Source organism: Silene latifolia, chromosome Y (assembly GCF_048544455.1).
Source record: "Silene latifolia isolate original U9 population chromosome Y, ASM4854445v1, whole genome shotgun sequence".
NCBI lineage: Eukaryota > Viridiplantae > Streptophyta > Magnoliopsida > Caryophyllales > Caryophyllaceae > Silene > Silene latifolia.
The window spans coordinates 195296173-195309274 of record NC_133538.1 but is presented as its reverse complement, the minus strand read 5'-3'; the positions used below and the strand labels follow the sequence as shown (position 1 = coordinate 195309274).

Here is a 13102-nt window from a genome sequence, read left to right as displayed (position 1 = left end):
TCGATTCCCAAAGGTTTCAAGCTTGCGACAAAGGATGGTAATACTTTCGATATTAGACCGTCCTACATTAATTTGGTCGAAATGAACTTGTTTCGAGGTGTGGCGGGTGAAGATCCGCGAAAACATATGGAGGTCTTTACTGACTATACCATTCCCGCCACTAAGGGAGTGAACTAAGACAAGATAAAGGAAGTCTTGTTTCCTTTTTCATTGACTGACGGAGCCAGGGAGTGGCTCACTGATCTTGATTGCACTGCAGCCGGTATTGCCAACTGGGAAACTCTTGCTCTTGCCTTTTATTAAAGGTACTTTCCTCCACAACGTACCAATCAGCTGAGAGGAAAGATTACGAGTTTCAAACAGGCACCTGATGAAAATTTCTATGAGGCTTGGTGTCGGTTCAAGAAGTTGGTGAGGTCCCTTCCTCACCATGGATTTGATCAATGGTTTTTGTGCAACCAATTCTATAATAGGTTGTATGATGACCACCGTGCTATACTTGATGCCTCATCTAATGGGAGATTCTAAGAGAATATTGATGATGATAATGGATGGGGCATTATTGAGAAGATGGCGACCCATTGTGCTAAGTATGGGAACCCGAAGGACGGTATTCGGACAGTGCACTCGGTCGACAATGCAGTTGTGGCTCATCTGGAAGCCATGAATGCGCATTTTGATAGATTGGAATTGCAAGCTGCTGGTGATCAACAGATGGTTCATTTGTTGATTAGACAGGAAACTGTCACTTGTGAGAGATGTGGGGGCAATGACGGTCACACTGATGTTGACTGTCTGACAGAAAAGGAACAAGTCCTTACCTTTCAGCAATATAGGCAAGGAGGAGGTTCTTATTACAATAACAGAGGGGCAGTCCATCCCAATTTGAGGTGAACTAGTCAGAGTGTTCTTAATCCTACTCCTCCACCGCAACACCAACAACCCTATGTCCCTCCTCATAAAGCTCAGCAAGGCTTTGTAAAGCCTCCATCTTTTCCACCGCCGCATCAAGGAGCTTCCTCAAGTGGAGTTAGTGAATTGGGTGAGTTAAAGTCGATGATTCAATCATTGACTAAGCAGCTGCAAATGAGTGACCAACAAAAAGAAGCATCCATTAAGTCACTTGAAACTCAAGTTGCTCAATTGGCCGCGAGCCAATCCACGAGGAAACCAGGCCATTTACCGTCTCAATCCGAGAAGAATCCACATGAGACGATAAATTTAATTAACCTGCGAAGTGGTCGTTCTTATGAAGGACCAAAATTGTCAGATGTTTAGGACATATCAGCCCGAGGAGTGTTATTATTGATGGCGAACAGTCGTCTAATGGTGAAAACATGCCTAGCACGAAGAAAATACTCGATTGACTGATTTCTGGTGGTCGATCGAGTAGAAATGCTGCTGATATTACTCGATCGAGAGGTTCTGAGGGTCGATTGAGTAAAGTGGATATTCAAGGAATCGATCGAGAGGTTGAAACCACTCGATCGAGTGAAAATTCTGAAGAAACTGTTCGATCGAGTGGAGCTGTGCCTCGATCGAACACTGTTGATATTGAAGAACTCGATCGAGAGGCTGAGATTGCTCGATTGATTGAAAAGTCTCCTAAAAGGCCTCGATCGAGAGGTAAAAAGGCTCGATCGAGCAAAGATGAGTTTAAACCCGCTGAGACATTGGAAGAAAGGAATAAAGGGCTTGAAATTCCTATCACCGTGCCCTTTCCAAGGCGATTGCAGACCAACAAAGCTAATCAAAAGTTTGGGAAATTTGTTGAGCACTTGAAAAGTTTACATGTTAATGTTCCATTCGCCGAGCTGCTTACTCAGGTACCCTCTTATATGAAATTCATGAAAGAAATTTTATCGCGTAAGAGGCATATAAATGATCAAGAGACGGTAGCTTTAACTGAAGTAGGGACTGCCTTAGTTCAAAATAAGTTACCACCCAAACAGACTGACCCGGGCAGCTTTTCAATTCCTTGTCACATAGGTACCCATTTGATTGATAACGCGCTATGCGATCTAGGTGCTAGTGTGAGCGTCTTACCCTTGTCTCTCGCTTGGAGACTCGGGTTGACCAAATTTAATTGCACTAACATGACCGTTCAGATGGCCGACCGTAGCATATCACGGCCATTAGGAGTTATAGAGGACATACCTGTCAAGATCGGGAGATTCTTCATTCCAGTAGACTTTGTAGTTCTTGACATCCCCGAGGACACTCACACCCCTATCATTTTAGGGAGACCATTTTTATTCACTGCTCGTGCAGTGATCGACGTCAGGGGGAAGACACTCACATTTCAGGTAGGAGATGAAGAATTGATTTTTCATCAGTCTAAATCTCTTAGGGCGTCTATGCAAGTTCAACCTTGCAATGCCCTATCCTCTATTGACTCAGTTATAGACACTCCAGCTGAGAATGTTGAATTTTGTGCTGCAATTGTAATCCCTCCGCCTCAGACTGAGAGCGAAAAGGAGGAACATTCTTCTGTTTTCCTTGCTGCAAGTACAGATAGAGTGGATGCTGGATTCGATAACGGTCAAAGTGCAATTAAAGTCAATCAAAGTGCTGGGGTAGAAGCCAATGTTGATGGGAAAGACAAGAGGAAGAATAAAGTTCGTGCATACGTGGATGTCAACTATTCTCCTTCCACCAGTTCAAATTCAAACTCATGGCGATCGAAGAGGACGGTCCGAGATGCTGAAGGGACCTCCTCCAGTCAGAAGCCCTTTGGTGGGCTACTGAAGTGTTTTGGGCAGTAAGGGGGGAACACCCCGTGTAACAACTTGTAAAATTTGAATTTCCGTTGGACTACTTTATTGCGTTTTTAGACTATTAGGCTTTAGATTAATTAGCTTAGCGGAAACCGACTATAGACTGCATATTTTTTGTGATTTGGTATTGTCGGGATATGTTTTTGCGTGTTTTTTATGCAGGTTTGGGGAGATAATGTCGCATTGGGATGTGCTCCACGAGAAAACAACTCGATCGAGTACTTTTTGTACTCGATCGAGAGGAATGCCCAAGAAAAGTGATCGATCAAGTAGATTCAGTTACTCGATCGAAATGTCAAAATGAGGATTACTCGTGTTTTGTGTGGATTTTGCGCAAGGTGAAATCAGGTCAGGGTAGAGTTGTATAAGGTTAACTAGCTCTAGATGATCTATTGGTCAGGTCGTCAGGGTCAAATATAAAGCTGTAAATATAACAACAATAACAATAATGAGACAAAGATATTTGTACGTGGAAAACCCTTGAATGGGAAAAAACCACGGGCACCAAGCCAGGAGAGGATTTCACTATGTAATTCGGAGGATTAAGTGTATCATAATGACAATGTCTAATATCTTTCTAACTATATGTGGACGTATGCTTTTTCTTGTACAAGGATCAGATGATTCCATTGTCTTTAAAGTGTTCCTTATATAAGCTCTAATCTTGAACGGTTGCCTGATACTGTATTGAATGCGGATTATTCTCCATTATTGCATGTAATAATTGCTAATATTTCTCCCTTAATTACTGCATTTACTGCAAGATCTTCTCATTCAATGCCGCGCACATAATCCTTTCATAATATGCGTTTACGGTCTGATATCGTCCTGATATTTTGACCGTTGTCCTCTCCATGGCCTGGTGCTTATCTTCGTATGCCCTAATAACCTGATGGTCAGGTTGAGATGAGATATTGATCAGGGGCTTCTGCGGATTTCCAGGCCTAACAATTGCCCCTTATCTCCTTATTTTCAGTGTGCCAGGACGAAAAAATGAGGAGATAACTTTATTTTTACGAAGATTACCCAACGGTTAAGTTATGCCCAGTCAGTTTACTGTAACGGCTATTTTACTGCAGTTTATGACGCGTGTAAGATTTACTGCAACTTCCTTAATGATTATCTACTTCGTTTGCGGTTGAAACCCTAATATTCTCCACTATAAATACCTGCGTGCTTCATTAAGTTGAACTCCACCAAAAGAATTCTTCTTATTTGTCTCTTATTAATCTTTCTCTCTAGTTCCCTTATTTACCAGTTTCTTCAATCTTCGATCAATTCTTCATAATTTTTCAACAATGGCCGCAAAAAGGAAGTCTACCAGGGCAGCGAATCCTGCAACCCCTCTTTCCCAGAATCCCGAAGGGACTTCTTCTGAGAATTTACCTACTTCTTCTGCTGCTCAACCTTCCATGATCAGTAAGCCGAGTGATTCTCCATTGGAGATGATCTCAATATTCCATGGTGACTTTTAATTCAAGCCTACGAAGGCTTTAAATGAGGATCAGTCTCTTGCAAACCACTTGAAGCTTGAATTTGAGAAGGTGCTGAAGGATAAGGGAATCATCCCTATTGATACTGAAGTCTAGATCCCTGACAACTCTTCTATCAGGGCCGACTGGGCTTGTCCTGGTTGGTTCTGTATTCATGACTGGGCTTTCAGGGCAGGTTGTATGTTTCCCTTTTCCCCTCTTATGGTTGAGGTTATCAAGGAGATTGGTGTTCCATCTTATCAGTTAATGCCTATGGTGTGGAAGGTTGTGTGTTCCATTGAGAATCTCTATAAAAAGCACAATATTTCTTTTTCTCTTGACGATTTGAAGGCTCGTTATGCCGTTAAAACCAATAGTCCTGGCCGTATAAGTTTTAAGGTCTGGGCTTCTACTACTCCTCTTTTGAGCAACCTGGACAGCGGCCATGACAAAGGCTAGGCTGCTGGATGCAAGTTTGTCAGGACCAATTATGTGGGTCCTGACCTAGCGTATTTGAATCATGAGGCTAGCGTTGCTGGTGAGTCTTTTAGTTTTTCTCTTTACCCTACATGTTTTACTTGTTAGTGAAAAATAAAAAGAAGTTTATAATAAGTCATACCTCTCATGTGTGTAGTTGATGATTGGGTTACTGAAACTAAGTATCCCACTGCCAATATTTCTGCTTTCCTTGCTATTCCTCCTTTAGAGAGGTCTTGGCCTCTCTGTTATGGGGTTGGTCACCTTCCTCACTGCTTGAAGGTCGATCTTTGCCCCAGTGGCTAAACCTTCGGGGTCATTAGTGCCACTACCTCAGCAAAGATAAGTTTATCTTAGTTTATCTCTTCTTTTTGCTTTGGTTTCCTGATAATGTTTGGTTTATATTGCTAATGTAGTGTTTCGTGTTGTAGCTACCAGGTCCTCTACTCGTCTTGCCATGTTTGGTATGGCTGGCCTTTCAGCCAGGCTGGCTAAGATCAAGGAGGAAGGTTCCTAGGGAAGCGGGGATGCTAAACCTGTTATTGATTTGACTTAACAGTCTGATGCTGCCAAGGTCACTGTTGTACCTGTTGCCCCTGCTGAAACAAGTTCATCAGCCCAAAAAAGGAAAATTGAAGATGTTGACATTTCTGCCCCGGTCAGGGAAGTGAAAGCCAGGGTGGACAATATGGAGGCTGCTAGGGTGAAGATCAGGGATTACGCTGCTTCTAGATCAGATGTCATGCTCACCCTTGACCCTGTTGAGACTGCTACCCAGGCGGTTGCTTCAGTGGATCATTCAGTTAGTCTCTTGGTAGGTGCTTTGGTTGCTGTTAGGGAGGTAGACTGGAACAATTTGGTGTGTATTTTGTTTGGGTAGTTTTCGTTGTTAGGGTATATTATTCATACTCTTCTTTTTGTTTTTGGTCAGGGTGCTGCGACATGTCTCCATAACGCCTATCAGGCTACTTCTTTGGTAGCCAGGATTGATCTGATGAGGTCAGATTATGATAGGCTAAAGTCTGAGCTGGATTTTGCACGAGCTAACCTGGCTGCTAAAGCTGCTGATTTGGTGAGGGCGTAGGCTGAGAGGGATGCTGCTAAGGCTGAGGCAGATTCAAGTATGCGGCTATTGCAGGAGGCTTTGGACAGAAATGAGGAGCTCACCCAGGAGAGGGATGACTTGGAGTACAAGTTAGATGATGCTTCCCTCTATTTTTATATTAAGGGAAGGGCTGCTGCTATGTCGGAGCCTGTCGACGCCAGGGCAAAATGGAACCCTGAAGCTGAGATGGCTTTTGCTGCTTCAAAGTATCCTGACCTGCACAGTATGGGAAATGAACAAGAGGTGGACTCTCCAGGTGAGCAGGATGTTAATGCTGGTCCGACCAAGGGTGGAAGTAGTGGTACTGTTTCTGAGGAGAAGCAGTAATTTGATTTTTTAGTGGGTATTTGGCCCATCCAGGGGGGATGTCCCTGGACAAACAATTTTATTTTCTTCTTCTATCTTGGGTCAAGGAGACTATCCCTGGCCTGTATGAATATTTTAGCGCCTTTGCCCCAGAGGGTAAGGGTTTTTATTAATATAGGCATGATGGCCTTTTTTTGGCTGATTTTGCTTTTAACTTTGCTTGGATTTGTGAGTTTCATCCTGTTGGGCCTGTCAAACATTTTGTGTGAATAACCTGCACATCATTTTTGTTCTATCTTGTTATTCATGAGTAATTCAACCAAGTACAGTTTTTTGCTATAATGGTTGAAGGGGTGGGAAAATCGGCCTGTTATGAGGGCTTATGTCCCCTGCCTAGCTGGAGGGCTTGGTATTCGGCCTGTTAGGAGGGCATTTAGACTAAGTGTTTGGGAAAGAACACCCTTGCACCTGTGATGCTGTGTCCAGCCGGTTGTAATCCGTGGCTGTAAACCTAGTCAGGTCAGGCAATTATTTCATGCTTGATTGGTCCTGACATTTACTGTATCTGGTGGTGGTTATCAACTCGTTAGGCACAATCAAGTGCAAAATTTTGTTTCAGAAATATATGGTATAGTTGCCCTCAATCCTGAATATTTATCCATATAACTATTTATCATGTATATTTGTTCAGGATTCAAGAAGTAAATAAGTAGATTAGTTGAACAGATATAAATTGCAGACAAGGCATGTAAAACATGTAGTTCATCAGGTAGCACGTCAGGTTGAGTAGTGATTGAATTTATACCTGATTGTAGCCTGATCTGATCTTTACATATGGAATAATTTTAAATGAGTTACATTCCAGGATCTCGGGATCATTTCCCCTTCTAGCGTTTGGAGCCTGTATGCTCCTTGTCCAACAATTGAATCAATTAAGTAAGGGCCTTCCCATGTGGGAGCCAGTTTGCCTGCTGATTTTTCTTTCTTATTTGGAAATACCTTGCGTAGGACAAGGTCTCCTTCTTTAAAGACTTTGATCTTGACGTTTTTGTTGTATGTCCTGGCGACTTCTTGTTGATATGATGCCATCCTGATTTTGGCAGCGTCTCTTAGCTCTTCTGTTAGAACTAAGTTATCTTGCATTAGGTCTCTATTGCCTCAACATTGTTCAGGCTGTATCTGGATGTTGGTACTCGTACTTCCAGAATGATGCGGCTTCACGCCGTACACACCGAGAGTAAGGTGTTTAGCCTGTTGCAGTTTTTGGAGTTGTCCTGTCTGCCCATAGTACTAATTGAAGTTCTTCAGCCCATCTGCCTCGTCTTCTTTTTAGCTTCTTTTTTAGGCAGATTATGACTACCTTATTGCTTGATTCGGCCTGGCCATTGGCTTTTGGATATCCAAGGGTTGATGTTACCAGGTTCATATTCCATTCTTGGCAAAATGCTTGGGTCCTTTTCCCCACAAATTGAGTTCCATTATCACATACTATTTCTGATGGGACTCCATATCTGGAAATGATGTTTGTCCTGATAAAGGATATTACTTCTTTTTGAGTTACTTGCCTGAAAGAGTCAGCCTCAATCCATTTGGAGAAGTAATCAGTCATAGCTAACATGAAGACTTTTTGTCCTGGAGCTACAGGCAGTTTTCCCACAATGTCCATGCCCCACTTTATGAATGGCCAGGGTGCGGAAATTGAATGAAGGAGTTCAGATGGGTGATGTATCATTGGTGCATGAATTTGATAGCCTTCGCATTTTGAAGAGTATTCCAGGCAGTCAGCCCTCAGTGTAGGCCAGTAGTAGCCTGTCCTGAGAATTTTACTTGCCAGGCTCTTCCCGCCTTTGTGGTTGCCACAGTGTCCATCGTGTATTTCTTGAAGTACTAGTTTAGCTTCGTCAGCCTCCAAGCATCTCAGGTAGGGTCCAGCCTGCGATCTCTTGAACAAAGTGTTATTGATGATAACAAAAGTTGAAGCTCTAATTTTAAAGGCCCTTGCCTCATGTCTGCCCTGAGGCAGTATTCCTCGGAGAAACCAATCATAATAGGGTTTAGTCCAAGAGTTATTGTCTTGATTGACAGGATTGACTTGTTCAGGTCTGCTGATGGCTGGCTCTAATAAATGCACAATTGGTATTTTGTCAAAAACAGTGGGTGTAAAGTTCGAACCTAGGCTGGCCAGAGCATCAGCCTGGGTGTTCAGGTCTCTTGATATTTGATCTATGTCAAATAAAGCAAATTTAGCGGTAAGATTTTTTGCATATTCTAAATACGAAATCATTTTTGCATCCTTAGCCGTATAAATTCCCTTTATTTGATTAGCAATTAGGAGTGAATCAATTTTTACCTTCAGGTTTTGAACACCAAGGTCTAGACATACCTTTAAGCCTACTATTAGGGCTTCATATTCTGCTTCGTTGTTCATAGCTTTCAACTCATAGCTTACAGCCTGTGCTATCATATCTCCCTGTGGTGATTTGAGTAATTGACCTAACCCTGTCCCCCTGGCGTTGGATGCCCCATCTATGAATAGGGTCCATTCTTGGTCTGGGGTTTTATTTTCTAGTTGATTGACCTCTTTTATCAGGTCTGGTTCCAAGTTAGGGCTAAAGTCAGCTACAAAGTCTGCTAGGGCCTGCGATTTAATCGCTGCCCTGGGTTCAAAGGAGATGTCGTATGTGCTAATCTGTACTGACCATTTGGCCATCCTGCCTGATAGTTCAGTGATGCAGGAGCAATGGGTAGTGACGAAGTATTGGAATGGAATCTGTCGAAATGAAGATTATTGAACACTCCTTCGGGCTTTTCAAAATGCTCCAGTATTATTAAAACAAGTTCACGAGATTACATGGCATCAAAGGTAGTGATGTCGAGACTTCTTCCTTAAGGAGTCATATCCTAGTATGTTTAGAATTTAGGAATATTTACTATAAAGGTTTAAATTCGAGTAGTAGTAACACTTTCCTAAAATCTTTAGGAAAGCTTTCCTTATTCTAGTTCTTTCCTAATCTTAGCAAGATTGTAATAAGGCAGTTTGCCATAATATGGGTCGGATTTTCTAATCTGTTTAGGACGAGTTAAGGAAGTTTAGGGAAGGGAGGTCGGTTGTCTACTTAGTATAAATAAGGGTCATTGTATTCAGTTTTATTAAAATTCAAGTTTGGAGATTAATACAAGTTTTCTTGTTGCTTATTGCTTGCGAGCTTTGAGAGTCTTATTTCTTTCTTGCGAGGGAGAGATTAGAGTGTGGCTGATCCTTGCGAGGTGAGAGTCACAAAAAAACCAGTCGTGACTTACAATGAAATTCCTTGCGAGGGAGGAGGGAGTGATCAGGTCATATCTTTTAAATTTTCATTCAAATACATATAAAAAACAAATAAACAGTTTAATATTCCGCTGCTGTTTTTTACATAAAAGTCCGAACATACCAACGTACTGTTCATATCCATAAAATCGACCAGATTTTACATCAATTTGGTTACCAGAGCAAGGTTATTAATTTGTTTCTTAACAAGTTAATCTTGGGAAGTAAGGATGCCGGAATAGGACGATTCCTGCAAGACCACCGATGATGGTTCAAGCACACTTCAAGAACAATTAGATGAGATAAAACAAGCTATGTCCAAGCTAAAGTATATGATGAAGAACCTTCCAATTGGACGAGGTAGAGAACGAAGTCCAAGTCGTAGTAGGTCTCGTGGATCATATTCTGATGATGCGGTTTCCAAGTCCAAAAACTTGATGATGATCGAGGTCTAAAACTTGATATACCTGATTTTAATGAAGATTTTGATCCCGAAAAGTTTTTGGATTGGATTAGGCAAGCTGAACGAGTTTTCGAGTACAAGCAATACGATGAGCATAAACAATTCAAGGTAGCTATTCTAAAACTCACTAAATATGCATCATTGTGGTATGAAAACTTGAAAAAACAGAGAAAGCGTGATAAGAATAGTAAGATTGATACTTGGGAGAAACTTAAGAAGCATGTTATGAGGAGATTCTTACCAAGAGACTATGAGCAAGAAAATTATCTTAAGTTGCAATCTTTATCACAAGAAAATCTGTCCGTGGCCGAGTACATTAAAGAATTCGAAAGAATGATGATTGTTTGTGATCTTGAAGAGAAGGAAGAGCTTAGAGTTGCAAGATTTATCACGGGTCTAACACCGTCACTTGCTTCAAGAGTTGAAGTTCAGATTTACAATGGATTTGATGATGTTTGTCATTTGGCCTTAATGTTTGAGAAGCATGATAAAGCAATGAAATCCTATGCCTATTCAAGAGGATCAAATTCAGATTCATGTTCTTATTCGGAGCTAGAATTTAGCAAGCTTAAGGAAGTTTAAATAGAAGATCCTAAAGACAAAGGGAAAACAATTGCTATAGAGCCTAAGAATACAAGTTTTATGAGGCGATGTTTCAAGTGTCAAGGCTATGGTCACATAGGTAATGAGTGCACTAAAAAACGAGCTCTAACCACACAAGAGCTTTGCAAGATGATTCCTGAATTTGTCATGCCCAAAAAAGAAACAAATATGATCGTTGATGGTGTAAAAGAAGAAGAAAGAATGGTTTATGATGTTGAACCGTTGAGTGATGATGATCAACAAGAAGAAGTGGTTCGCAATTTACATCTTCAAACTAGTCCAATCAAGGAAGAAGAGATTGAGTTTATTGCTATTCATAAGGAAGAAGAAGAGCATGTCGAAAACAAGCTTCAAGAAGAGCAAGTTGAGTCTTTCAAAGACGTTCACGAAGAAGAAGCAAAAAAGCATGCACAAAACAGTACATGTGACTGTCAGATTGTAGAGATGCATGATCTTTTTGAAACGAACGGTGCTGAAGACTGTCAGATTCCGAATAATAAAGCAAAGGTGGAAAACGAGATTGTCACAAATATTGTTGAACCATTAGATGAAGATGATAACAAAGAAATTGCAAATATGTCCAATGGTGAGTCCGACAATTCTTGTTTATTACCAATCTTAGGTAAGGAATTATTACAAGATAATACTTGTTCTGATGTTCCATTCAAAGAACCGTAATAGTCGCCACTTGATATCTCCATTGACAAGAAACTATATGGTGGAAACTATCAATATTACTTCGTGAGTTCGATTCAGGTGGAGGTTCAAGATAATCTTATTATTCCAAACAAGTATCATTTTGACTTTGCTACGCTTGTGCAAGGAGGGAGGTGGGGTGGAAGGCACGATAAAGGGTGGTCGGAAGAGTATAGACTTAACAACAAAGGGGATGGTCCTAGAAGCAAAAAGAGGAATGCTACATTAGAGGAGCTCGAAGGGATTCTACTTGGGATCGTACCTATTATCATGATTAAATTCGTATGGTTTGTTTTTTATCCGGGTGGTTTCACATATCTTCAAAATTTGAGGACAAATTTTTTTTTGTAAGAAAGGGAGAATGATGCAGGAGCAATGGGTAGTGACGAAGTATTGGAATGGAATCTGTCGAAATGAAGATTATTGAACACTCCTCCGGACTTTTCAAAATGCTCCAGTATTATTCAAACAAGTTCACGAGATTACTTGGCATAAAAGGTAGTGATGTCGAGACTTCTTGCTTAAGGAGTCATATCCTAGTATGTTTAGAATTTAGGAATAATTACTGTAAAGGTTTAAATTCGAGTAGTAGTAACACTTTCCTAAAATCTTTAGGAAAGCTTCCCTAATTCTAGTTCTTTCCTAATCTTAGCAAGATTGTAATAAGGCAGTTTGCCATAATATGGGTCGGATTTCCTAATCTGTTTAGGACGAGTTATGGAAGTTTAGGGAAGGGAGGTCGGTTGTCTACTTAGTATAAATAAGGGTCATTGTATTCAGTTTTATTAAAATTCAAGTTTAGAGATTAATACAAGTTTTCTTGTTGCTTATTGCTTGCGAGCTTTGAGAGTCTTATTTCTTTCTTGCGAGGGAGAGATTAGAGTGTGGTTGATCCTTGCGATGTGAGAGTCACAAAAATACTAGTCGTGAGTTAAAATCAAATTCCTTGCGAGAGAGCAGGGAGTAATCACGTCATATCTTTTAAATTTTCGTTCAAATACATATAAAAATCAAATAAAGAGTTTAATATTCCGCTGCGTTTTTTACAGAAAAGTCCGAATAGTCCAACGTACTGTTCATATCCAAAAAATCTACCAGATTTTACATCATTCAGGCTTACGTAGGACAGGCTTTATGGGTAAATTGGTCCTGACTATAATGGGGTGACTTTCAAAATAAGGTCGCAGTTTAGTACATGACATAATTAAAGCTAAGACATAATTTTCAAGCAATCCATACCTCAACTCAGCATCTAGCAGGCTTTTACTTACATAGTAGACTGGATGTTGCTGACCATCCTGTTCTTTCACTAGGACTACGCTGACTGCTGTGTCGGCGACGGACAGGTATACTGACAAAGGTTCCCCCTTCTCTGGCTTAGTCAGTAAGGGTGGAGATGATAAGTAGGATTTTAGATCCTGAAAAGCTGTCTCATGTTGATCCGTCCATTGGAACTTTTTATTCTTCCTGAGGAGGTTATAGAATGTTTTGCATCTCTCGGAGGATCTTGATATGAAATGATTCAGGGCAGCTATCCGGCCTGTTAATTTCTAGATATCCTTGACAAACTTGGGTGACTGTAGCTCAAGGATAGCCTTTATCTGTTGGAATATGTGTCCTCCGACAATAATGTGATCACAACTGTTGATCATGATGATCACATGTTTAAGTCTCTTTTAAAGAATACAATTGGGAAGTAATATTTTACTGTCAACTGGTCCACACATATCGGTAATGATTGGCTGACTAGAGTTTGACATTACTGTGCATTTACGGTGGTGATCAGTTGATCCCCTTAGGTCATACCTAAAGGGTAACACTCTTAATTGATCATTTAATTGATCGTATGATGATACGGGTTAATTAAATTGCTTAAAATTGACGGACGATTTTGGA

General features: G+C 40.8%; 1 non-coding gene across 1 annotated transcript; it reads right to left on the bottom strand.

Annotated features, from left to right (window-relative positions):
- Positions 1 to 331: 331 nt before the first annotated feature.
- Positions 332 to 437, bottom strand: LOC141635654 (small nucleolar RNA R71). Its single transcript, XR_012540326.1, has one exon. It is a non-coding gene; the product is annotated as a small nucleolar RNA R71 (small nucleolar RNA).
- Positions 438 to 13102: the final 12665 nt, after the last annotated feature.